This window comes from Natator depressus, chromosome 17 (genome assembly GCF_965152275.1).
Source record: "Natator depressus isolate rNatDep1 chromosome 17, rNatDep2.hap1, whole genome shotgun sequence".
Taxonomy (NCBI): Eukaryota; Metazoa; Chordata; order Testudines; family Cheloniidae; genus Natator; species Natator depressus.
Genome location: NC_134250.1, coordinates 18,829,057 through 18,856,401, shown reverse-complemented (window position 1 = coordinate 18,856,401; position 27,345 = coordinate 18,829,057). Strand labels below are relative to the sequence as shown.

Below are 27,345 nucleotides of genomic sequence, written 5' to 3'. Positions count from 1 at the left end.
CTCTGTGGCCCCCCATCAGGATAATATCTGAGCGCCTCACAAGCTTTAGTGTATTTATCACAACACCTCTGCGAGGCAGGGCAGTGCCAGATAACTTTACAGATGGGGAACAGAGGCACAGAGAGGCTAAGTGACTTGCCCATGATCAGCACAGGAAGCCTGTGGCTGAGAAGGAACCAACCCAGGTCTCCCGAGTCCCACTCCAGTGCTCTACCCACAAGGCCACATTCACAACTCTGTAGAACATTTCACTACTCACCACCTCCCCCACCCCAACACACACACCAGCCTAGCAGAAACTCCCTAGTTCTAGGCCCTCAATTGTTTGAGGCAGACAGTACGCAATGCTGCACCCAGTGGAAAATGGTGCTCTGGCTCTCTTCAAGCCTTGATATGAGAGGATGGTCCGTCTGCGGAGATCAAGGCGGAAGATGGGCAAATAAGAATTTCCACTGATATAGTTCTTTCCACCTACAGGTCTCAAAGCCCTTTATGAATGCAGGTCAGTGCCACTCTATGCCTTTTATAAATGGGGAAACTGAGGCACAGAGAGGTGAAGGGACTTGCAGAATTAGAACCCTGGGCTCCACATTCCAGCCCTGCGTAACTAGTGGCATGTGTCTTTTCTGTTACTGTCTAGGTGAACGCTTTTGAATTTCACCGATTGTCCAAGATGGGTTCATAGAGCACCGAAAGAACATCTGTTAAGCTCATGATAAGAAAACTTTGAAGCATGGCAGAAGTCTACTGTTCCAAGAACCTCATAGAGAGGGAGAATCTTCCAATTATAGATCATGAGAACAGCTAATCTTGCATCTGTCCCCATAAATAACAGGCATATGGTCCATTACAACAAGCCTTGTAATCACAACTTTAAAGAGAAGTGTTTGAAGACCAGAGATCAGATAAAAGCTCTTGGGTGAACTCCAGACACCTCTGCCTTGGTGACCTGCCACTCGACACAGACATTTTAAAATTATGCAACTCACAGAAATGCAGCTCTCTCCCTCGCCTACTAGCATTTCTGGGAGTAATGATAATCATGATGAACTACTCCCTCTCCTCCCCTCCCCTCCTGCTGCCCACACAGAGCAAAGAGCCAATGCAAATCACATCCACACCGTGTGCTGCTTTGTCCTCAGCCACATATAGTGGTTGATGAGCCTTGGCTGACAGAGGTACGTCTTTTAGCTCAGGTCATAGAGGCTGATGCTTTCAGAGCCAGAGGTCCCATGTTCAATCCCCACCTACACAGTTAAGTGGTAGCCCGCTGCACCGGCAGACTGGACACTCAGGTTGGCAGAGCACATCAGTCCCTGCCTCTCTCCCGAGTGAGGGACATTCTAGAAGAGAAGGACAAACATTTAAGCCATCCAAACGGGCAAGCTGATGGCCTCCTACCTTTGAGTGAAGCGGCTGTGTCTGCCGCCTGACGCAACCTCCAGTGAACAGCAGCAAGGGAGCGTGAACTTGAGACCTAGGGGGTTATCCCACAGACAGGAGAGCTCATGAAAGCCTGTCTCACTGCAAGTCGGTTGCATGAGGAAGATGCGCTAACGGCCAGAACCAGCATGGCGCGTCCCTGAAGCCTGCAGGTGTCCCATATTGGGACTCCTTTAGGTGACGTCCCGCAACTGGATCAATCACAAGCTACCTGTGCCGGGCTGGAATTTGGAGCTTACAAAGCCCATGGTGGGTGGGCAGCACCCACTCAGGTAACGGGTCTCCACAGCATGATTTACGATATAGTGCAGCCGAAGGGCACAGACCTTCAGCATGTTCTCAAGGCCTTTTAAGGAGCATGCCAGAACACTTACATTGCGATGTAAAATGAATGGGCCTCATTAGGACTGAGACATAGACTGTGCTTTGCGTGCGGTATGTATTACTGTTAATTTGCTGCCATTCATCTTCACCACGAAAGCTTTGAACAGTTCAGCCTTCACCATCATCTCTTCCCTTCACCTGCTCTAAATCTTTTACCCCTCTGTAACCTTCTCTTTTACCACCCTACCCTCCTGGGGGCAGCTTCTTCTCCAGCAAACCATTCTCCCAACACCACCTCTCCCACCGAGGCCAAGCCCTGCGAGATTCTCACACCCCCCCTCCCCGATCACAGCAGCACTCATGTACCCTGTGGCTGATGTATGTTTGAGCAGGACCGTAGAGTCCTTGGGGCAGGGACCATGTTGGGTTATTTGTTTCTAAGGTTCTAATCGCACTGCTGGCCCTTGGCAAATAGAGTCAAAGGACAAGCATTGCAGTATGCGATGGACAGAATTTCACTATACGAGGCAAGCGTTTCTGAATTATTAGGTTGTGAAGGAAATTCATTTCCCACTGCAGCCTCCAGAGCAGCTGCCCTGGTACTTTAGAACCACATGCTTGATGGATCAGTGTGAATGAAAGAAGAGGTCCCGCATTGCTGCTCAAGATGAAGGAGCAGCCACACTGCCTATCAGTGGAATGTGGCATTCAGATCTCCAAGACATCACGGTCTTAGGTTGCCAAAGCCTCAAAAGGCCTTCAGAGACTGAACAGTCAAAGTAAAATTTGCCTTCATATGGAAGCTTTTAAAATAAAGAGGACTGCGAGGACTGCGAGTTAGGAGGGATTCTTGGCAAAATATGATCTCATCCTTCCCCTTACACACAACGCTTTGCTTATGCACATAGGTGCAGCAACAACTCTAAACAAGCAGTTATCCAAAGTTGCACAATGAGGCCCAATTCCGCATCCCCTGAAATCAACTGTAAAGCACCCACTGATTTCAGTGCTGCAAAATCAAGTATTTGGGGCCCAATCCTGCAGAGAAGCTGCACAGTTCAGTAGGTAGGAAGGCCTGCGTTGTTCCAAGCTCTGCTGCTGACTTGAATAAGAGTTCTGTGTTGCTCAGAAGTGTTTCTCTTGCACCAACAGAAGATGGCCCGATGAAAGATATTCTCTCACCCATCTTGTCTCACTAATTTGTGGCATGTACTTGGACAAGTCACTTCCCTTCTCTGAGCCTCCATTTCCTCTCCCACTTTTTGGCTGGCCGGTCTGTTTAGATTGTAAGCCCTTGAAGGCCAGGAACGTCTCTCACTATATGAATGTACAGTGCCTGGCACAGTGGGGCCCTGATTTCTGTTCAGGACCCTAGGCAATATTGGAATACAAACAATAATAATAAACCCACCATGCATGAAGCTTTCATTGATTGTAGTCAACAGCACTTCGATCAATTTCCACCGTATGTGCTCCAGGCTTGCTGTCAGGACATGGGACAGTCTCTTAGCAAAACCTGATGTTTTATACATTCTTGTCACTACTAAGATTAAATGGAGATTTTCATCTCACAGGGCTTTTTCCTTCCAAATGTTCATCCCAGTGACATTTTCTGTCTTATGTTTTACTCCCTGTGCTAACAGCTGTTCGAGAAGAAAACTGGTGAATAGACAAGATCTGTAGACTTTTCTGATTATGGTGTAACAGATCAGGAAAAGAGAATAAAGAGCAACACATGGAATTCCTTCCTGTATGCACAGAGCTGAGTTCACAGTCAGCCAATATGCAATTATCTGGACAAGTGTACAAGCAACCTAAAGGAGCCCAATGATTTTCAGCTGGCAGTATGGGGTGTCAGGGGGTTTGAACCCAGGACTCTCATCTTGGCACTTGCTATGTGCTTTGTAGTTTTGGATCAGAAGTGAAAACTATTTCACAGATTCTGATTACAAAGCCAGAAGGAACCACTGTGATGATTTTGTCTGACCGTCTCTATAACACAGGCCATAGGACTTCCCCAAATGAATTCTGGTTTGAACTATAGCAAATCTTTTCTTGTGTACTTCATTATGGTGGCGGGGGGGGGGGGGGGGGAGGAATCTAAATAGTTTTTTTTTTAAAACCCTGCTGTTCCATTGTCACACATAATAAACATGGGATTTAGGATGTTGGGGTACAATTACATGGGTTTGTGTTAATTTTTTAAATTGCAGATGTCACTGCAATTCCCAGCTTGCATCATTAACGTTATCTGCAGGCAGATCGGAGACAAACTGCCATCTAACAACATCTGAGCTGGGGAAATTTAATTCTAGGCAGCATGTTAGCAATAAATGTAGAAATCCCAGCTAATTACTTCAGTGGTGTATTAAGCAAAACACCTTGTAGAAATTCCGATGATCTTCAATAACCTCCCCAAATAGATCTCTTGTTAAAATGATTTCTATAATCCCTGGTAATGGCTTTAACCTCAACTGCTCCCCTCCTACTCTGTTTCCCTAGCCAGTACCACATTATACAATATATTCAATGTACAACAGTGCAAAATATGCAGGGAGGGACTTCCAGCTAAGACAGTCTAGCCCAGCTCCTGCTGGCTCAGCCGGGACAGATTCCCATTTGGCCCACACAGTAACGTTTCTTACTTCCAACAGCAAGGACCCTAGTTAGAGTCTTGGCTGCAGGTTACGTGCGAGATGGGAGACACAGATTGCGGTGGGGCAGGCTCGCTGGTAAGCACTGTTCCCAGGATTCTGAGGCAGACTTAAGTGAAATGATGGAGGGGCCTCTAGCTTAACAAGGCTCCAACAATCCCCAACACATCACTAAACCAAGTTCTTGGGATCTTTTAGACCAAGCAGCTAGAGCACGAAAATGCTTAGGCTTGGACTTTGCTCACACTGTGGCCTGCCTCTCCTCACTTCCATTTCAGGAGGGACTGGGTGGCTGAGCAGGTTTGCCTCCTGGTCACCAGACCAAGTGCAGCCTGGTTGCTACCGGTAAGCAGATGGTACTGGCGGCTGTTCAGCAGCCTGTGTGAAGCAAGTGTACTGGACTCAGCCCAGTCACAGGTGTCTTTGTCCCACGAGCTATGATTACATTGACACTCTCAGGACAGAGGCCACAAATTGAATGGAGCATGGAGACAGAACCTCCCCTTCATGGCCCAGGTGCTCTCTACAGGGCAGAGGGGACTATCCTGGATTTTCTCAGCTGTTTGGCCTGCAGTGCATAAGAGAAGAATGCAAGAGAGTTTGCTAGGGTCTCAGCCTCAGCCCAGCAGTGGAGGAAGACTCCTCCCTGCCCTAAATTCTAGACACTGGAGAGACTGGGAAACAAAGTTCAAGCCCACGCTTGTCTATGTCCTTCCTGTGCAACCCTGTTGTCTTCCCTGAGATCCAGTTGACTGCACAGTTGAGCACAAGTCTCCGCTTGAGTGGAGTAAGTGCAGTTCACCCTCATTGCAGATCTGTTAACAGATCTGCAGACAGACAATCAATATACAAGAGAGAGAAATGAGCCCAGCAAGGAGACACTGTTTCCACCTCCTCCCATAAAGGAGAGAAAGCCATTCACACCACCCCAGGAAGCATCCCTTTCACTTAGCCCTCCACGGCTGCCATTTTCCTCCAGTACAGAAGGGCTGGCTGGAGCATTCCTTTGGAACTCAAAAGTCACACTTCTAGATTGAAGGAGTTTTACAGAGGATATTTCCAGATCTGCAGGTACAGCACTAGTAAAATGCAGCTGCCTCTGGAGTGGACAGCATGCTGCACAGTAGTTAGGAGGAGGGAAAAGGAGAAGACAAGAATTCTGGGTAGACTCCTACTCTCCCCATCAGTGCCAGGGTCAAGTATAAAGCAGAGAGGTCTCTACCTATCTTGGATACTTATAATGCACCCAGAGTAATTGGTTTTTAAGTTCTTATTTGACAGACACAAAATACATTTCCTGGAACACTTTAAAAAAAGATGAAAGGTTTAACTGATCCTGCTGAGATTTGAACCTGTGGTTCTAGGGAGTCTAAGAATTTCATACTGGACGCAGATGCACTAAACCTTCCCCTCTAAGCTAATCGTACTGACCTTCCACTTCTCATAATTCTGGAAGAGAGAGGCAAAACACCCAACCAACCAGAGCTGGACCATATCATCAGAGCGATCATTCCTAGCATTTCACTTCTATTCCCAGTGTTCATGTAGACTATATTTTATTGGAGCAATGATATCTGAAATACAACCTGCAGTCTGAGACATTAAGGAGCAGAGGGCAGCTAGAAAGCACAGCAAACAGCTGAAGATGCAGCTAGTACACCCAGGCTGCAGAGACTGCATACATCAAAGGTTGGCGTTTGAGGGTTTTCCCACCAGAGGCTTGGATCTCACTCTTCTTCAGGAACTGGCACTTGATGGACAGTTCCCAGGTGGCAAGACAGAGAACAGTGGCAGCAGAGGTGTGTGTGCAGGCCTCTTTAAACTTAAATTCTGACCACCTTTGGGATTCTCCAACATCCTCTTACAGGGTTTCCTCATTTCCTTCACATAAGTGAAAACAAAAAACTCTGACCTCATTTTCTCTCTCAGAGCTCAACTCACAGGGCTAGACCAGCAGCTAGCTCCTGATGATATGGATCAGTATTGGAACCATACTAAGGAAAGCAGAGACCAGAGCTGCAATTTGGACCATCGGAGAAGAAACTATGTGCATTAGAAGGTTGACAATCCCACTTTCCATTACACAAGAACATAGATCCTGTATCTACCCAGCATGTGAATGAGGCAAAAATGGGGATATGAATAAGTAGCTCCAAGTTCTAGACATATGTATTAACGAAACAGATGGGAGAGGACTGCTGATAGAATCAGCGTGGGCACGTGACCTTTGCCCATCACTGCAATGGAGAAGAACCACCAATGAAGCCAGCACAATCTCTGTGCCATTTCCCAGGCAAAAGCCAGATGGAATGGGGTCAAGGAACACAGAGGACTTGAGTTGGTACCAACTTCCTCAATAACCTGACCCAAAAAGGAAGCATTAGACAGGATGCTATCTGGGAAGTTTGTCAGCATCAAGAAATGGTTGATAGCAACTGTTTGATACAAGAGGGACCCCAGAGACCAAGGAATGGCAGGAAATTGGAGTGGTCTTAGCAGAGGGAAGCAGATGGGACATACACACACATATACAGAAGACCCCAAGAGATGAGGTAATGAGGCCAAAAAAGGAGGGAGAGCAAAAAGAAGACAAGTTGGGGGAGCTGTAACAGAAAAATCATCACAATTCCAAACCTAGAGAAAAATCTTGAACATGAGCAACTAGAGAGAAGGAGGGCAACATGTTTTAAAACAAAAGCCATCACAAGTTATCTCAAAACACACTTTCACAGCAGATTCAGCAGCACAGGGAATGAGCATAGGCTCCAAAGGAAGTTATTACAGGACGGACCACACTGGCACTAAATAACTAAGTAAATACAGAGTTAGCTTTAATTAGCTAACTGAGACAGAGAGTGAAGTAAAGGGGAAAACCCAAGGAGAAAGGCGGCCCTTGACATACAGTACAAATTAGCAGACACACAAATGCATTGAATTTCCAATTAATAGTGAGATATGCCAGACATCCTACAGTTAGAGACAGGAAAGGAGTAAGTGACTTAAATAAAAGTAAGTTAGTTAACAGACATATCTGGGTGAGAGGCAGCGTTATATCAAAACACCATGCGTGCTGCTGAGCAGCATGCAGGACTATTCACTACATACAGATGTGAAAGACAAGAGACAATACAAGCCTGAACATACCAAAGGAGAGGGGCTCGGATTTTCAGGAGAGTGGCATAGGAGCACATGACCCACTGATTTTCAGTGGAACTAGTTCTCCTACGTCATTCAGATGCTTTTGATACTCTACCTAAGGAACATAAGAAGCTGTGACATGTACTAGAACAAACATTCGCTTTTTGTGGATAAGATAAAGGTTGCTATATGCAAGGATTCTGAGCAGTAATGGAGAGGGTAGTTTAGAGGCGTTTGGAATGATCTTAATGATCAGCTCCTGAAGTTCATTCATCCTCCCATAACATGGTCTCAATAAGGATACATTTCAAACCCCTAAAGCATGGGTCTATTGTATTCCAGTCCAATTTGTTACAAAACAGCATCAACAGAAACTGGAGATAAACAGAACTGCCACAAAGTCCCCATGCTGCCCAAAGACATGGGTCTGATTCTTTCACTTACACAATGTAAATCAGGAGCAATTTTCCTAAAATCAGCAGTTATACCAGTGCAAAATCAGGATAAGAAAGAGGAGAATCAGGCCCATTGACTGCAAGGGGAGTTGCAGGTGGTCCATATTTCTCAGGATCAGGCCCACAGGAGGGAAAACAACTTGCTAAAAGGGAAATGCAAATCTCTCCAAAGAAGAGAGCCCTGTGAGCAATAGGGAAACCCATGAGGCCCAGAAAACTGTACTTAAAGGGCTAAGCATGTTTTTTGTATATTAATTAACACACACACACACACACCTTGAACCTGCAAAGTGCGAAGCACCCATTCATTTCCCTGGTAAGTGGAGATGCCCTGCACCTCACAAGCTCAGGCCCTAAATAAGGAAAGAGAAATACCACCAACCTCTTTTATTTACCAATAATAAAAGTCTGCCAAGCAATCACACAAGTTACACCTCTCTCCACATCCTACTAGCCCAAAAATTCATACCTGTTGTCTGACGTCCCCTCGCCTGGACCTTGAGACCCCAGGCAGCTCTGAAGACCGCTGGAAGTTCAAACCCCATGCATTTTACCTGATCAAATATTTAAACAAAACAAATCTACCTACATACAATGCCACAGTTGCATCGTTACAGACCTAGTTTACAGCCACTCAGGGCTGTCATCGAGATTTAGTGTCTCTTAAAAAAAAGGGGGAGAGAGAGAAAGAGAGAGAGTAGCTAGAGATGTGGAATTGCCAACAAGCAAGAAGGACAGCCGTCCATCCACAGCTGTCAAGACAGACAGCAGGAGCCCACTGCTGTATGGTTTATCCTTGCTCTGTAACCCTTTCCTCCACTTAAAGCAGCCAGGTAGACACCTGAGCATAACCTCCAGCAGGATCCGGGGCGGGGAGTCCTTGTCATTTGTCTCATAAGGGACACGACATCAACCACCAGCTAAACGGTAACCTCCATCGATCATGCAGCAATAGGTGAGGGGGGGTCGGTGGGACACTGCGATACAGTACCAGGATTCCCCCTCCCTCAGCCCTGCCCCGTGCTCAAAGCACAGACCCGAAGCAATGCAAGCGTGGCCCCCAATAGAAACCTTTCATTAAATCGCCAGCAGGGCTCCATTGATAGGAACGATCCTTCCCAGCGGCTTCAGCGAACGCCCACTGCCCCAGAGCCCCGGGGGCTCGGAGTAGCCTCCCCCCGCATTTGGGTCCCTGGAGTAACAAGGGCGCTCCACGGTCGGCAGAAGGCGAGGTGGGCAGTGATTTGCAAGGAGGTGGAGGGATCCCCCCCGCTGGTTATTTGCTGGGGGGGGGGAGGAACAGCAGCGCGGCAAGGGGACGGGGGGCTCCGTTCTCCCCGCTCCAAGCAGCGGAGCCCCCCGCAGACCAGCCTCCCCCCAGATCCGAGCCACGGCACCGCGTGAGCCCCGGGGAGAGAGGCGGCGGCTGGCGGCTCGGTTGCGAGCCCCGGCCGGCGGGGCGGGGGAGGCACTTACTGGGCTCGGAGGCTCATTGCACGGGAGCGGGGCTGGTGGCTTCTCCCGGGCGCTGGCGGCGGCGGGCGGGGGGGGACCCCACGGGCGGGCCCGGCTCCTGGGGATGCGGGCGGAGACAGATGCCGGGCAGCCCCTGCGCGCCGCAACTGGAGCGCGGCGGCCGGCCCGGCCCGGCCCCCCGCTCCTCCCACTGCCCGGCGGGGTTTAAAGGGCCCCGGCGCGGGGGCGGCTGGGCCAGTCCCAGCCCGGTCCCCGGGCGGGACCCCGAACCGAGCGGGAGCTGCCGGGCGCCCGGGGCCGTAGCCCCGCGCGGGCCCCGGACCCGCTCCTGAAGCGGGCGGGCGCGGCTAGCGACGAAGCCCCTGGTGCTGCCGGTCTCAAGCCTCTTCTGCCCCCGGGTCCTGGAGCTGATCCAGGGGCTGCGTGGACACCGGCTTCAGCAGGGAGCCGATCCCCGGCTTCTTGGCGGGACGAGACGGGGGTGGCGGGGAGGGCAGAGAAGGGGGCCCTGGCTGCTGCCCCCTCAGAAGTCTGCTGGATTTTGGTCGTAGCCTAGAACGGGCCGCCCCAGAGGCCTGTGAACCCAGAGAGGACCTCGGCGTGGACAGTATGTTCTCAACACAAAACAGCCAATGTTTCCAGCACTTACTGGTCGATATTTCTGATGACTCCATGAGGCATCAAAGAAACCAGATCCACCTCTCCTGGTCACCTAGAGGTGGGCAAAACACTGCAGCTACATGAAGGGGGCAGTGTATTTATTTGTGCAATGACCAGTAACCTCTCTAGGTCAGTGTTTTTGGTGGGGGCCCTTGTAATTCACATTTGCTGCTCTAGCTCCATTTTTATATGGCCCCTCCCAAATATTTATCCTCACTATGTCCCTGTTAGGTCCCCATTTTGAAGATGAGGAACAGAGAGATTAAGGCCCGGACCCTCAAATGTACTTAGGCACCTAACTCCCATTGGTAAGCTGGGTCTAAATGACCTTGGGCAAGTCATATAGGAAGGTTGGGGGTCAGTTCCTGGCTCTGCCCGGAGTCCCAGTTCAGTGCCCTGACCACTAGCCCATCCTTCCCCTCTGCTCATGGGCTGCTCAGTCAAGGAGACTAGCTGTGTAAGTAAGGCTTATTCCTGAGAATAAGGGTTTATGGGGCAAGACCTAAGGATGGTAAAGCACCTTTCAGCTGAGGATGATCATTACAGAAGAGAGACCAGGCAGATCAGGTAATATCTTTCATTAGACCAACTTGTGTTGGTGAAAGAGCCGCTTTTGAGCTATGCAGGGCTCTTGGTTAGGTCTGGGTTCACCCACCTTGTGTCTCTAATATCCTGGGACCAACAGGGCTACAACACTTTTACCTGAGATATTCAAGGTGGTGTTGTATGGAGAGTGTGGTGACTAAGTGGAATGGGGCTTTCAGTTAGTCAAAGAGTATTCAGTAAAGGTTGATGACTACAGGGAATTTAAGTTAAGTGGTTGTCATTTTTGTGTTTGGGAGTAGCTAGACTCAGGGAATTTTCCATTCATTGTTTTCTCACTCTTCCGTCACCAACCAACATTAACTGCCATCATGTGTCTGCATGGTGATGTACTTTTCTCTCCCAAACATCGTCATCGTTTAGGCCCAGATTCACAAGGTATCTTGGCTCCTAGCTTCCGTTGAAGGCAGTGGAAGTTAAGAGTCAAAATAATTACCTGGGTGGATCTGGGCCATAACTCTTATGCTTTATAGCAACGTACAAACTAACTCACTGAGCTTCACAACACTCCTATGAGGTGAAAAAAATAGTATCCTCATTCTACAGATGGAGAAACTCAGGCACCAAGAAGCAAAATGATTCACCCCAGACCACACTCTCAATTACTGGAATTAGAATTTAGAAATTTCTTTAATCTGTACTTCCTCTGCAAACTACGCTGCTTGCACTAAACAATCCAAGATACAATGGGCCTATATCCTGATTCAGGTCCTACAAGACATTGTAACCCTGAGTCATCTGTAATGATCTTTTTAAAATTCTGTTGCAGACTGGGGGTATGGAGGGGTGGTTACGATGTCTGAATCTTGCTATTCACTTGCCCCTATGTTACATCATGTGTCTTCAGCCTTCATCCTTTTTGCCATTAATGATTATTAGTCATAGCCATAATTAATATATTTGAATGTGCAAATAAAGAATAATGCCCTGATCCTGCAATGAGATGTGTGTACAGAGACCATTGCAGCTGCAAGAAACCCCGTTGGACAAAGTGGGGTTGTGTACCTTTCATTTTAAACACTGAGGTCTATGTTCTTGAATACTAAGTATTCTCACCAAAAGGCCTGTTACCAGGTCAGCATATGGTATGATCCCACACCAAACATTTCTGCATAGCTGATAAGTTAGTAGAGCACATGTCTGAAGTTTCAGCAGGGCATCGTTATCCCCTTAAGGGCAGTCAGCTGTGTACCCAGGTGTGCAGTCAGGCGTGCCGAGGAGAGAGCAGTAGCACTTTCAGCTTTTAGCTTCTCTGAACTGACCATGGCAGAGTTTATTGTGGTTTTCTTGGAAATAACCACTTGTGTTGAGCTTGGAAAGGGATCTTCTGGGATTTGTTGTTCTTCTCTGCATCTCTAAAGTAAGAGCAGTACCCCAGGAGAGGTTTTGGGGGAGGGCACCATGTGCCCCTTCTGCAGCTCATCACTTGTAAGGTGAAAGGGACATCTTGCCTCACGAAGTCTACTGATGGATAATATTAATCCTCAAAGGGCCAAAGGAATTTGACTTCACGTAGACACCCTCAGGTATGTAGCCTGAGCCATAAGCTGACTGAGAACTGATCTGCTGCCCCTTGTAAAGCCTTCTAGATCCTGTTTCTGGTTGGAGATTGCTTTTTAAACAGGGAACTGAGGTTAGCACAAGGGCCGTAGAGCTAAAGTTGTCTCCTGTGCTTGCCATGTTCTGAGGGTTCTGGCTTCCCTCTTATACAGAGTTATAAGTTTCTCTCTGCAGGAACTAGATCATACTTAGTCCTGCCATGAGTGCAGGGGACTGGACTAGACGACCTCTCAAGGTCCCTTCCAGTCCTATGATTCTGTAACTCCAAGATAAGCCCTGTATTTTTGTTTCACAGGCTTTTAACATCTTGTTTTGGGAAGGGGGGGGGGGGGTGGAATAAGAAAACAGCTTCAATTTCTGCCCTCCAGGAACTGAAACCCTCTTGGAAGATGAGGGCCAAAACTTTGAGAAGTGTCTGCTGCCTTTCGGATGCTCAACTTGAGCCCCCTTGGTGCTGACTTTCAGAGGTGCTGAAGATCCATCGCTCCATCCAAAGTCAATGGGAACTGGGCACACTCAGCACCTCTGAAAAGGGGCTGGGCACCCAGAACTGCTGAAAGGTTTGGTCCAGGCCTTTTATTTTCTCAGCCCCGTTTAGGCATCAGACGTGCCTGGTGGCCAAAACACACACACGAAGCACAAACACTACAACCCACGCATGCCCCTTAATGTCTTTGCCCTGCCCTTAGGGGAGAATCCTTGGCTATCAGGGGTGGAAGGGACCTCAGGAGGGCATCTCGTCCAACCCCCTGCTCAAAGCAGGGCCAATCCCAAATTTTTGCCCCAGATCCCTAAATGGCCCCCTCAAGGATTGAACTCTCAACCCTGGGTTTAACAGGCTAATGCTCCAACCACTGAGCTACCCCTTTGCTATATATTGCTCTACTGCAGTGTGAGAATAACTGGCAAGCTGCTGCTTGTGTGTGGCTTGTGACTGGTATTGAGAACCCTGCACAGCTGGAGCACAGGACATCAGAAGGGCCAGATCTATGTAAATCAGTATAGCGCCATCGACTTCAGTGGCATTAGGCTGATGAAAACCCGGAGCCTCTGCTGCTTGACACTGGCTGAAGGACTGTCCCAACATGTGCCCTTCTCCCCGCCCCCCAGCTGCCCTCTCCACGTGACTCGTGTGAAGGGAAAGCTCAGCAATAGCATAGCTTTATTCTAGAGCAATAAAGACAAGTTTTTGTCACGGATATTTTTAGTAAAAGTCATGGACAGGTCACGTGCAATAAACAAAAATCCATGGAAGCCTGTGACATGTCCCTGACAAAAGGGGTAGGCGGGTTCAGCCACCCCTGCTGCTTGGGCTCCTGGGTCCCCCACCGCTGCAGTGTGTGGGAGCTGTGGGGTCCCAATGCCCATGGGGCTCAGCTGCTGCGGGGTACTCTCACCCCCAGGGCAGCTGGAGCTGCAGGGGCCGCCGGCCGCGGCTGGGCAGCTGCAGGGTCTCCTCCACCACCAAGGTGGGAGCTGCGAGGGTGGGGCTGGCTTGGCGCTCCAGCCCTGGGGCAGAAAATGTCAGAGAGGTCGATAGAAGTCATGGATTCACTCCACTTCAGGGCAGTAATATACTTTCCTCACAGGAGTGTTTTGATGCCTAATTAATGTTTGTCAGGAGCATGGAGATCCATGCCTGAATGTGTTTGTTGCAAAATCAGGCTACTTTGGAGTAAGCACAATATCTGTGGCATTTCCTTCTGGCCCTTTTGCTTGGGCCATTGACTCTCCCCCAAAAAAGCATCTTCCCCCATTCATGTACATCGAAATATTTAAAGAAAATATTAGACAATCAATAGCCTCTTAGTCTGAGATTTCATTACGGGTTTCAGTGCACTTGGTGTTTATTGCCTTGGGAGTGCTGGGGTCTGCTACGTTTGGGGTAACTGTAAGGAGATAATGCTTTAGCCCTATTGTTCACACAGGAGATCAACTGGCGCTAAACAAAGGTTTGACAAGTTATCACTGGCGTAGCTAGCCTCATGTTCCATCCTGCAGGGGGAGATTTCAGCACCAAATTAATCCCCATCCTGATAACTAGAGCAGTGGTATCTCTGAAAGGTCGTGCAGGGTGAGCACTGCCTGTCCTCCTTTGAAACTGATACACCAGGGGTTCTCAGCCTGGGGTATCACAAACCAGTGTCAAAGGGTCCTGACTCTAGCAATCTGCATGGAACTTGGAGGAAAGAGTTTGGAGGAGGAACCGGGAAGCTAGTCTGTATGTGCATGGCTGGAATACTACCTGCCGTGGTAGCACTGCTTAACAAAGAGCTGGTTTAGTTTTAGAAACATGGAGTCCTCAACCTCGGCTACATGAAACAATCACCGCTCTGCTCTTCTCATATTGCTAAGTGGGATTGAGTTGGGGGGATCCCAGCTAGATGTGAAAGCGGCTTCAGGGGTGGATAGTGCAGGATCGAACCCTACCTGTTTGCATACTGCTGTGGAAAGAATCCCTTTTTCAGCTGCACGGAGGTCAGGGATGCGTCTTATGTTCTAAGCCATCCGCATTTTGGGCTGTCCCAATTTTCACATGTACACTAAGCCCAAGTGTCATCTTTATAGTACCCTAGATATGTCACAATGTGGATTAATTGAAATTCTGGTCATGGTGAATATATTTATGTGCCACTCTAGGCCCACTTATTGAGGCCCTGATCCCAAGTCACGGAGGTCACTGGAAGTCCTATTGACCTCCAATAGTCATATGAACCCTTTACCAGAACTCTCTTCATACTCAATCTGTAAAGGCTTCTGCACAGTGCTATTCACTTCAAATGCTGCTTTTCTCCCCATGGGATCCTATTACCATAAGAACTTTTAAAAATCCCCAGCTTTTATTAAACATCACTCAAGAGCAAACATGGCTTTTTTTTTTAAAGCTTAAAGTAAATGCCCTGAATAAAGAATATGCAGTGTTGTTGTAACCGCATTGGTAGCGGGATATTAGAGAGACAGGCTGGGTGAGGTAATAGCTTTTGTTGGACCAACTGCTGTATTTAGCTGTGACACTGTGAGTACATTTCCCAGATCTGAAGACGAGCTCTGTGTAAGCGTGAAAGTTTCTCTCTCTCACCTACAGAGGTTGGTCCTCACCCACCTTGTCTCTCTGAATAAGGAGAGCAGTTCTGATTTGGCAGATAGCTCGGTGGCTGCCATATGCTAGCGAACTCTGAGCTCGCACTCCGAAGAGTTGTTAAAAGGGGCTTACTTGCTTACTAGAGGGATGGTTCTGCTGGGATAACATGCATGCTTCTCTCGTGCCTTCACTTCACAGACATCGTGACTTGTGCCTCACAACATCCCGGTGTTCTCACCTCTCAGATGGACAAGTCAAGGCACAGGAAGTTTGGACAGGAGGGAGTGGTAGAGTTGGGTAGAGTATGATCATTCCAGTTCAGGGAGATTTTTGAGATCTGGTTTTGTTCCAGTTCCTAACAAAACCCCCAAATTACAAAATTTTCCTAAATGGAATTACCATTCTCTGCCTAGCCCTGCTGGGAGCCCTGTCTCTAGGGCATGGCACCTGGTGGGCGACTCTGCAGTTGGGGACACTGTGCCTTGGGCTGATGAAGAACTGGGAGCCAGGGCTTCCAGGCTCTCGGCTTCCATAGCCTGGCCACTGGCGGGTGAGCTGGCAGGAAACCAGGCAGGTTTCAAAACTTGTCTGGCAGGTAGGGTTCCATCAGATGCCTGCCTGGCTTCTGGCAGAACTTTCTCAAAATGGACACAATCCTGCAGTGGTTTTTTTTGTTGTTTTTTTTTTTTTTTAATTTTGCTAATTCAGCAAATTCTGTTTCATTTTTTTTTTCCTGATCACGAGAGTGAGTGGTCAGCTGAGAGCTTGTGTAAGGAACTGAGGAAGAGGAAATTTTTAAAGTCAGTGTTTGGCTGTATCAAGATCCCCGAGAGCCCAGTGGCTTGTGCATGCCAAGGGAGCAGAGAAGGGAAGCCCCCCCACTGTCCCTTTTAGAAGGGATAAGGGTTGCCCCAGGTGCTCAAATGCTAGTTGTGTCAGGGGCATGACTAAGTCAGGAGGTGCAGGTTAAGGTGTAGAAACATCAGTCCCTACAATCTGTGCTCCCTGAAAACTGACTACATGCAGGAAAGGGACTCACCTACCCACGGGCTGAGCTGTCCGCTAGAGAGAACTGGGACTTGCTGAAGACTTGCCCAGGGGCTGAGGAAAGTTGTGGGGGAAGAGGTGGGCAGGACTGGGGCGCAGGTTTCAGGGTGGGGCTGAAATGGGTGTGACCTTCTTGGAGAGAAGTTGTCATACAGCACCCAACAAAACTGGGGCTGTACATCATAAGACAACCAGAAGAAAGCAGGTGTCAGGCTGAGGCAACGAAGACTCAGAAAGGGGCTCCCTTACCCTCTCTTAACAGGGTCTGTGAACCTTAGGGGGTGAGGTGGGATGACTTCACTGAGGTGCCAGCTCACCGCATTCCCCCAGCGATGAACTCGAGAGGCCAGTACCTAGGAGTGGAGCCCTCTCTGTGCTAGTCAGGGTCAGCATTGTGCTCTGCGTGCTCTCCAAGAACCCTCAGGGACTCCGCTGGCACTGTTCTTAACCTCATGCTTGATCTTTTGTCTCTCTCCAGGAATTGTGAATTGCTTTTCGGCTCCAGAGGCTGCTCTCCGGGAAGGCGTCGGGGTGTAAGAGTGTGATCTGGTAAGTGGCTTTCGATAAGGATAGTTAAACACTACAAAACTAAGACACAGAGCCCTGTTGATAAGTGTAAGGGCCTTTCTCTTCCTGGCCACGAATACTGCTGGTTTTGGGATTAATATGGAGGAGTTTTTGAGGACTGAGGTTACTGATCATCGGGAGATGTGTCCACTGATAACAGGTGACCACGAGGCTTTGCTGGAGGGCTGGCGGATCAAAATGGCCTGGATAATGGGAGTAACATGGCTTTGTGGAAGTGCGTGTACCTCAAAAGTTTCTCCACTGAAACGTTTGGATTGAGAGGCAGTGTGGTCTAGTGGACAGGCCACTGGACTGGGACTCAGGAGCCCTGGATTGTACTTCTGGCTCTGCCACTGATTTGCTGTGTGATTTTGGGCAAGTCACTTCCCTTTGTTTACCCTCTGACTTTTTGTCTTTCCATTTAGACTGAAAACTCTTCAGGGCAGGTACAAACTATGTGGATGCTATGGTGCCCGCTCCGGTGGTGGCCCAATCTTGATTGGGGCCTTTTAAGATCTAGGCACTACTGCAATACAGATAAAAATGAGCTATTTACTCTAGGTTATACTGGCTTCGATTTGTGCACCTATTTAGGTTTCTAGATTGGAGCAGCTGTCATTCTCAGCTGTTTTGGTAAATTTGTTTAGTTTGGTATTTAGAGGGGTTTATATACATGTTTTGCTTCTCATAGTTCCACCAGCTTTTCACTGAACTTTCTATGTCATTTTGTGGAGCCTGTTAGAGAAAAGTTTATTAGGATCCAGTTGCATGGTCACTATATATAATCAATCAGCTAAGCACATTGGGCTGATCCCATGGAGCCTTTTTCACTCTCTGTAGGGCAGGCATCGATTCATATTCTCGGGTACATAGGAGAAAGGGGACGTCCACAGAGGGATGCTGTATTTTGGTTTAAATGCTGCTTCTCATGCCGGTAATAATCACGTGCAATTCTAGAGAGGAAGCGTGGCCTTGTGGTTAAGACATGGGACTGGGACGGACTTCCTGCGTGACCTTGGGCATGTCCCTTCATCACTGTGTCTCATGTCCTCCTCTGTAAAATGCGGATCAGAATCCTTTCTTTCTCACACCTTTTTGCTATCTTGCCTATTTCGACTGTAAGCCCTTCAGGGCAGGGACTGTCTTCCTATATGTACGTATAGTGCCTAGTGCAAGCAAACTTGGTTGCGGTCTCCAGATGCTACTGTAATATAAACGATAATCTTACTTCCTCCCTAAAGACTCTACTAGAACTAGTCAAACAATTTCCATCCAAGAGTCGTTGACAGAAAATAGTTATTTTGTTGATGTGGAAACTTCCAGGGGAAATGTCCTGTTTTTGCCAATAAATACATAAAATAAATATTGTGACAAACCGGTTTTTCTTATGCTTGGAATTTGCTGTGGGGGTGTGGTCGTGGAGAACTAGTTTTCTGCTCAGCTCTACTAGATGTGTTTGGCTGACTTCTACCCTTGTGGTTTTGGGTGGTAGTTGGTGGGTTGGTTTTTTTTTTTTTTTTTTTTTTTTTAACCCCTGGTTTCGCTTCTTCAGCTTAGAACAAGATTTTTGTATAAAGCAACTGACAACCTATCTCTTGACCTTCCCCTCTGTGGTGTTGCTTGCTGTACTAGATCTAACTTTAATAGTAACCCCTGACAGGCAAAAATATATATATATATAATATACATACATACATACATATATACACACACACACGTGTGTGTGTGTGTGTGTATATATATATATATATATGTATATATAAATTTTAAACTATTTGGTAAAGCGCCATATATCCCTTTGGTACCGTATTTAAAAACACCAAACAAACCTAGTAACTACCAAAGCTTACAAAAGTCCTTTCCAAGCACAGCTGAAAAATCACTGTCAGACCTTTGAAAAATCATGTTACCAAGAGCCTAAAAATGGATTTAAGGACCTAATTTTAGGTATCTGCATTTGGCCTGAGTGTATGCAAAACAGTAATGTGGAGTGGTCAGTTTAACTTTTTCCCATAAGTTTTTTCCTCATAATTTCATTAGGAACTATGTTCACAGTAGAAGGATACAGTTCACAAGTCCCTCCCTTCCCAAAGTGTTGTAAAGCATTTGTTTAAAAGTAAAATGCTAAGGGCCACACTTGAATAGCAATAAGCTGTTTTGGGGACCCAATCCAAAGCCCAGTGGAGTCAATGAAAAGCTTCCCGTTGTCTGCAGTGGGTTTTGGTTCCAGCGCTTGGTGCACATCTCTTGTGATGAAGATGTTGTGGGGCTGCTCTTCCTTTTGCACTGTTTTTATAACTCCACTGATTGCAATGAAGAGTTACTCCTGATTGACACCGGTATGAGGTCAGGATCAGGCCCTCCTTCATACTTGCGTATCATGGCTCCTACAAAGCACACACCAATAGCAGGCTAAAGAACATCCTAGTGTAGCAATAAATCGCTATCCTGGATTCATAGCTAAACCCTTTAAAGGAATAAACTTGTAAGTAGAGCAAAGTGTAACATGTTGAAACATAGCCTTCTGTTAAATGGTCATTGAATAAACCTAAGATCTGCTTACTTCTGCCAATTCTAATTATAGAGCTAATTTTTGTCGTCTTAAAAAAAAAAAACCCTAAAAACCTCTACAAGGAATACACTTAGTGCAGCAAGCCTATGGAAGAAGCGGTGGCTGGACTTTCACTTTGAGCTTGGTGTGCACGTGAAATCTTTTGCCTAAAAGCATCTGTGGGCCCAGACAACCCCAACAGTGGCAGAATTTCCAGTGTGTGCTGCGGCTTTGGTGATGCTCTGGTCACCACAAAGCTGTGGTTTTATTTTATTCTTCCCTTGGGGTTGGGCTGGTATTTTGTCTCTCTCACTGTTCCCCCCCTTCTCATTTAATGAAAGAGACACTGAGGCTGGGTCCGAACTCGAGAGAACTTCTCCCTTCCCTGCGTGAATAACTTCAGAAGAGCTGTTGACTGAAGCTTCAGGAGAGAAGCTGAAGCAGAAGGAAGAATTTGTGTACTTGGGAAGTACACTTAGGGTATATTAACACTGAAATAAAACACCCATGGCTGATTCAGGTCTGAAGACTTGAGCTCTGGCTGTGGGGCTATGAAATTGCAGTGCAGACATTCGAGCTTGGGCTGGAGCCTGGGTTCTGAGACCCTGCCCTCTCATGGGGTCCCAGAGCCTGACCATCAGCCTGAGCCTGAATGTCTGCACTGCAATTTTATAGCCCTGCAAACCCAAGTCAGTTCACATGGGTCAGAAGTGGGTGTTTAGTTGCAGAAAAGACATACCCTAAGTGCTACTGGAAAAAGATCTGGAGAATTGAAAAGAATAACCCAGGGTGCATGGGCGGGAGTGGAAAAAGGTAGCAGGAGTATTGTGGGACCAGCAATTAAGTAAAACTGCAAGGACAAGTGTGTGCTGTATGTGTTCATCCCTGTCTGCTATATGGTTTGGAAATGGTGGGTCTTACGGAGCTAGCAAAAAAAAAAAATAACATAGTGAGAAGACTGGCAGGCAAGCGGAGGGTAGACGGAGTATGCACAGACATTAGGGGGAAGATGAACTTGGGATTCTGTGACAGATAGGCCAGAGAGCACATGTTTGAGGTGGTCTGGGCATAAGAATGGGAAAAGAACGACCAACAAAGAAAACATTGGCGGAAGAGGATAGCAAGAAAGGAAAGAAAGAAGGAAGACAGAGGACACGATGGAAAGACTGTCAAGAGAAATCCTGAAGAGAAAAGGACTGGAACTCCAAGACTTACAAACCCATGCGATGGACCAGATGGAGTGGCGAAGATTCATGGCCATCTCCGACCCCGTGTAAATGGGAAAAGGAGTCGTGAAGTGAGACTTTGGCTTGGTCTGAACTTAGAGTTTTAACAGGCATAATTATGTTGGTAGGAGTGTGAGGTTTTTTTTAAGAAACATACATATTTTTGCCAACCTGCTTATGCCAGTAAAAGCCCCAGCATAGATAGAATTATACTAGCCTAGTTTTTTGCTTCCCTGAGCTGGCAAAGTTAACACAGCAACACTTTTAAGTGTAGACAAGGGCTAAGAAACATGGTAACGTCACTTGTCTCGGGGTACGGCTACGCTGCAGTCAGAGGTGTGGTTGCAGTTTAGGTAGGCACACCCATGCTAGCGTTCTTCTAGCTAGCATAGCGAAGACCCTGGGGCAGGGCCCGGGTGCGGGCTAGCAACATGAGTACGTGCCTAGGGTTCTGGGAGGGCTTGTACAGCCCATGCTCGAAGTTGTGCAGCTGGCATCTTCACTGCTGCTTATCCCTGAACTAGCTAGACTAAAGCACGCACAGTTATGTCTCCATGAGCTGCAATCACCCCTCTGATCACAGGGTAGCCTTACCCTAGGTTAGTGGGAAAGGAACCCTAGTGCTACCACACCAGTGGGAGCTTGTTGGCTTTAAACACCCAAAGAGGAAAGATGGTCTTCGTGGTAAGGCCATTCTGGAAATCTGGATTTAATTTTCAGCCTTGCTACAGACACCCTGTGTGATTTGTTTTTGGACAAGTCACTTAATCGCTCACTGCCTCAGTTTCCTGTCTATAAAAAGGCAATATGATCCCACCCTTTGTCTTGTCTATTTAGATAGTAAAATATTCTCTGCTCCAAATTCCTTACAATGTGTCTATGCAGCATCAAGCACAATGGTGCCCTGATCTTGGCTGGAGGTCTTTGGGCACTACTAGAATAAAAATAGGGTAGTAGGTGTTTAATGTAATTGGGTGTGTCATGGGGAGATGTACCTGATCCATATTGGGATGGGTACAAGCTAAATGAATATTAAAGGAGAGGTTTCCGAGTAGCAGCCGTTAGTCTGCATTCGCAAAAAGAAAAGGAGTACTTGTGGCACCTTAGAGACTAACAAATTTATTTGAGCATAAGCTTTCGTGAGCTACAGCTCACTTCATCGGATGCATTCAGTGGAAAATACAGTGGGGAGATTTAAATACACAGAGAACATGAAACAATGGGTGTTACCATACACACTGTAACGAAAGTGATCGGGTAAGGTGAGCTATTACCAGCAGGAGAGTGGGGCGGGGTGGGAACCTTTTGTAGTGATAATCAAGGTGGGCCATTTCCATCAGTTGACAAGAACGTGTGAGGAACAGTGGAGGGTGGGGGGAAATAGTTTTACTTTGTGTAATGACACATCCACTCCCAGTCTCTATTCAAGCCTAAGTTAATTGTATCCAGTTTGCAAATTAATTCCAGTTCAGCAGTCTCTCGTTGGAGTCTGTTTTTGAAGTTTTTTTTGTTGAAGAATTGCAACTTTTAGGTCTATAATCGAGTGACCAGAGAGATTGAAGTGTTCTCCGACTGGTTTTTGAATGTTATAATTCTTGACGTCTGATTTGTGTCCATTTATTCTTTTACGTAGAGACTGTCCAGTTTGGCCAATGTACATGGCAGAGGGGCATTGCTGGCACATGACATATATCACATTGGTAGATGTGCAGGTGAACGAGCCTCTGATAGTGTGGCTGATGTGATTAGGCCCTATGATGGTGTCCCCTGAATAGATATGTGGACACAGTTGGCAACGGGCTTTGTTGCAAGGATAGGTTCCTGGGTTAGTGGTTCTGTTGTGTGGTGTGTGGTTGCTGGTGAGTATTTGCTTCAGGTTGGGGGGGTGTCTGTAAGCAAGGACTGGCCTATCTCCCAAGATCTGTGAGAGTGATGGGTCGTCCTTCAGGATAGGTTGTAGATCCTTGATGATGCGTTGGAGAGGTTTTAGTTGGGGGCTGAAGGTGATGGCTAGTGGCGTTCTGTTATTATCTTTGTTGGGCCTGTCCTGTAGTAGGTGACTTCTGGGTACTCTTCTGGCTCTGTCAATCTGTTTCTTCACTTCAGCAGGTGGGTATTGTAGCTGGAGGCATGTAGGTAGGAATAGCGATCAGTAGGTTTCCGGTATAGGGTGGTGTTTATGTAACCATCGCTTATTAGCACCGTAGTGTCCGGGAAGTGGATCTCTTGTGTGGACTGGTCCAGGCTGAGGTTGATGGTGGGATGGAAATTGTTGAAATCATGGTGGAATTCCTCAAGGGCTTCTTTTCCATGGGTCCAGATGATGAAGATGTCATCAATGTAGCGCAAGTAGAGTAGGGGCATTAGGGGATGAGAGCTGAGGAAGCGTTGTTCTAAGTCAGCCATAAAAATGTTGGCATGCTGTGGGGCCATGCAGGTACCCATAGCAGTGCCGCTGATTTGAAGGTATACATTGTCCCCAGATGTGAAATAGTTATGGGTGAGGACAAAGTCACAAAGTTCAGCCACCAGGTTTGCCGTGACATTATCGGGGATACTGTTCCTGACGGCCTGTAGTCCATCTTTGTGTGGAAAGTTGGTGTAGAGGGCTTCTACATCCGTAGTAGCCAGGATGGTGTTTTCAGGAAGATCACCGATGGATTGTAGTTTCCATCTCCGTTTGTGTAGAGTAGGAAAAGCTTCCCAGCATGAAAGTACTGCTGTTCGCTAGTGACTAGTTTTGGGGGAACACTTGTGCTATATATTCAGAGTGTAAATCGGTTTCCATCCTAATTAACTGTCTTAGCACCAGGACTGGACTAAAATGAGGAGCCAGTGATCCAAGGGCAACTCAAGCTCCATCCTGCTTGATGCCTTGGTCATCTTTTGTTGTTGTTTATCACTCTCTGAGTCTTGGCCTCTCCCTGGGTGGGCTACATGTTAAACCAGTGGCTCTCAACCTTTCCAGGCTACTGTACTCCTTTCCGGTGTCTGATTTGTCTGGCATACCCCCAAGTTTCACCTCCCTTGCTTACAAAATCGGACATAAAAATACAAAAGTGTCACAGCACGCTAGTACGGAAAAATTGCTAACTCTCGTTTTTACCATATAATTATAAAATAAATCAATTGGAATATAAATATTGTTCTTACATTTCAGTGTAGAGTATATCGAGCAGTCTAAAAAAGTCATTGTCCATCTGACATTTTAGTTTGTACTGACTTTGCTAGTGCTTTTTATGTAGCCTGTTGTAAAACTAGGCAAATACCTAGATGAGTTGATGTACCCCCTTGAACACCTCTGCGAACCCCCAGGGGTACGCTGCTTGAGAACCATTATGTTAAACTATAAGGTGACACAGGGAGGGCTCAACAACAAAGTGGTCTCTAACTTTGGCTCCTTGTTCAGGTACCTGTGGCCTGATTTCCAGTGGTACTGAGCCCACTCAAATAGCCACGTCCAAACCTTTGCAAGTTTGGGCCTGCCTGACCGTAGAAACAATAATAATGCTTTAATCCATACTGCTAGAGAACCTGGAGTCTTAAGAGCTTAAAACAGTTTTAAAATGTTAATTAAGCCTCAAACCCCCATGTGAGGCTGGTGAATATTATCCACACCTTACAGATGGAGAAACTGAGTCACACGGGTGAAGCAATTTGCTCATGGTCACCCAGGATGTGAGTGGCTGAGTAAATGGGTCCCTGGATTCCTGGCTCTGTTATACACACTCCCTTTAAATCAAAAATCTACACTTCTCCTGCTTTTTTTAAGCCAGTAGAAATGTGTTTAACTGTGTAACGGTGGGCTCCCATACTGATGCAGTTACAAAGGAGGTTGTTTGTCAGCAAACTTAGCTGCTCAGAAATTCCAATTGTAATCTTATTTTCAGAATCATTTCATGGTTTAGACACGGTAAGATATACTGCATATGTGATCTTTCAGGACGGCAAGTCAGGCAAATAGATGCAGTTTTTCCTCTTGGAGTAATGAAAATGGTGGTTACAGTAGCAAATTGTCCAGGAATAGTCCCACGTGTTCTTTTCTCCTCTCAGAGAAACCAAGCGACTGTATCTCAACCCGTGTGCTGTGGAAACCTGTCATAGGCAGGTGGGGGATAATCGGAGATGGCAATTTACTCGCTGGATATAAAACTTAGTAGTAATTGACTTTTCCAGAGCATCTCAAACACATGGATCAGTGTTTTCACAGAATTAAAGTGTATAGGAACTGAATGATAGCCAATCTCTGTCTATAAGGAACCTCCTTTCAAGTGCTGAAGGTTCTATACATCAAAGAAATGTAAAAGACCACAGGCTAACCTCAGTTGTAAACCAGAAGGGTGGCTGTAATGATATGGTAGAAAAGATCAACCAGAAGGCCTTTTCCTCATAGGTAACCAGACTGAGGTTTCTGTTACAATCAGAAAGTAACCAGAAAAAAATCTCTCCTGTATGATGTCCGTCGATCCCTGGGTGCAGAGCATGTCCCTTTCAAATGCATCCTTCTCTTCTCCCAAGAAAACTGCAAAAAATGTCTAGCCTAAATTGGGGAGCAAGTGGGGAAATCGGCTGGTGGCCTATCATGGCACAAGAGGTGAAGTGGGGAGCTGGTTTGGATCCAGCCATCAAACATGCGCACAAAGGATAATCCAGGCTCATGCCGCACACCAGTCCAGTGAGATAATTGGGGTTTCCAGACAACTATGGAGAGTAAATTGAAGGCCAATGCAAAGCAACTGGCAGACAAGCTAATGTCCCAGTACAGGGAGGAGCGGGGGGCAAGAACAGAATCAACAGGACTTACAAGTAAAGCTGAGTGAATAAGTGGATTTTTCGGTTCAGTCATCCTATCCCCCTCAAAACAAAACTGAAATTGTTTTTGTGGGGGTGGGGAGTTGGCAAGACAAAACACCAAAAAAAATAATTATTTGGGTCAAACAATGTTTTGAATGTTGAATAAAAGTGGACATTTTTGAGGTTTGAGTTTTTTTACCAAAATTATTTGTTGAAGTCACCACTTGTGACTGAAAGGAAACATTCCAACCGAGAAACTGGTTGTGATGGGAACCAGTCTGCTGCCAGCAATGGTAACGAGAGAGACGAGGCTGCTCCAGAGACTGGAATACTTACAGGACTCTGTATGGTAGGGGGCTGAACGCCGGCTAGTCATCCATAGACCTGATGGTAAAGGCCATGCCACACAGGGCCATACAGCAAGAGCCTGATCTAACACCCACTGAAGTCTTTCCATCAATCTGAATAGGTTTTGGATCAGGCCCTAAAATTGTGATTTATGGATCATTATCAGCTCCCACAACCTTTAGCATGCACTTCTCAATGCCTATAGAAAAGAATGTGGAGCGAGGAGCCCCCTGTCCGAGGGAGAAGCATTTAAGAAACAAATATGATGAATTGAAGAGGGCAGGTCTTGAGAACAAGGTGAGCTGGCAGCAGCTCCTGTGATCTTTGTGAATAAAAAGCTGTTTAATTCTTAATCGACTCTGCAGACTTCTGTTGCAGCCTGACACAAGCCAGAGTGGTCTTAGCAGGCTACATCCTGCTCGGAGGGCAGCTGAGTTTGTGATGCTCTCTCCACAGCAGTGATTGCCCAAACTTCACCTGCATGTGTGAAAAAGGCCCATTGAAGCTGTGTGAGAAATTGTGTGTGTGTGTGTGTGGGGGGGGTTATGTAATCCCCTGATCATCTTGCAGTATAAAAAATGAATTCCCCATCCTTTTCCCCCCCTCAAACGCCTGCAGTTCAGTTCCCCTGCTGTGCCCCAGATCCTCCATGTTTTAACATCTGTTAGGGAGTGTATTGTGTGACCTTAGGGTGTCGGCTCCAGCTGTGAAGAAAGCAGACACTGATATTTCTGACTGACACGGGGGAAGAGTCTGGCCTCCCTGGCTGCACTGGTTTCTACACTGATCAGTGGGAGGATTTGCTCCCAACCCTTCTCGGCACTCTTGTTCTGTACTGATGCCCAAGTGAATGCTGATCAATTGGATGCGGGGCTGGGGGAGGTGAGAGGGGCTCTCACTTGGGGATCAATAGTCTTATGATCAATCAAGTGATTTTGAGAGTTTCCATCTCACCTTTATTGTAATCCGGTGAGTGAACTAGGTGCTCTCAAGGGAGAATCTCTCCTACCGACCTCTGTTAGACAGGATGTTGTTGTTCTCCTGCCGAGCCCCATTGAAAATACCAGCCTGAGAGTTTTCCTACACCGGGAGCTTTGTCAGGAGAGGGAGGGTGGTGCAGTGGTTAGGGCGCTAACCGGGGACTTGAGACCTGGGTTCAATTCCTTGCTCCCCCATTTGGGGCAAGTCCCTTAGGTTATGTCTACACGGCTTGCTGTAGCAGTGAGCCTCCTGCACTGGATAGAGCTGTATAGGTCACAGAATCATAGACTATCAGGGTTGGAAGGGACCTCAGGAGGTCATCTAGTCCAACCCCCTGCTTAAAGCAGGACCAATCCCCAATTTTTGGCCCAGATCCCTAAATGGCCCCTCAAGGATTGAACTCACAACCCTGGATTTAGCAGGCCAATGCTCAAAC

General features: G+C 47.1%; 1 protein-coding gene and 1 long non-coding RNA gene across 2 annotated transcripts in view; one reads left to right on the top strand and one right to left on the bottom strand.

Moving 5' to 3' along the window:
- Positions 1-9,551, bottom strand: part of SH2B2 (SH2B adaptor protein 2) — a 68,404-nt gene extending 58,853 nt beyond the window's left edge. Inside the window, exon 1 of the mRNA XM_074975058.1 lies at positions 9,491-9,551. The gene's annotated coding sequence lies outside the window, so the exon portion shown is untranslated. The remainder of the gene's footprint in view (positions 1-9,490) is intronic.
- LOC142000629 (uncharacterized) overlaps positions 9,136-27,345 on the top strand; it is a 91,561-nt gene continuing 73,351 nt past the window's right edge. Inside the window, exons 1-2 of the long non-coding RNA XR_012642282.1 lie at positions 9,136-9,246; positions 16,921-16,991. This is a non-coding gene — a long non-coding RNA (uncharacterized LOC142000629). The remainder of the gene's footprint in view (positions 9,247-16,920; positions 16,992-27,345) is intronic.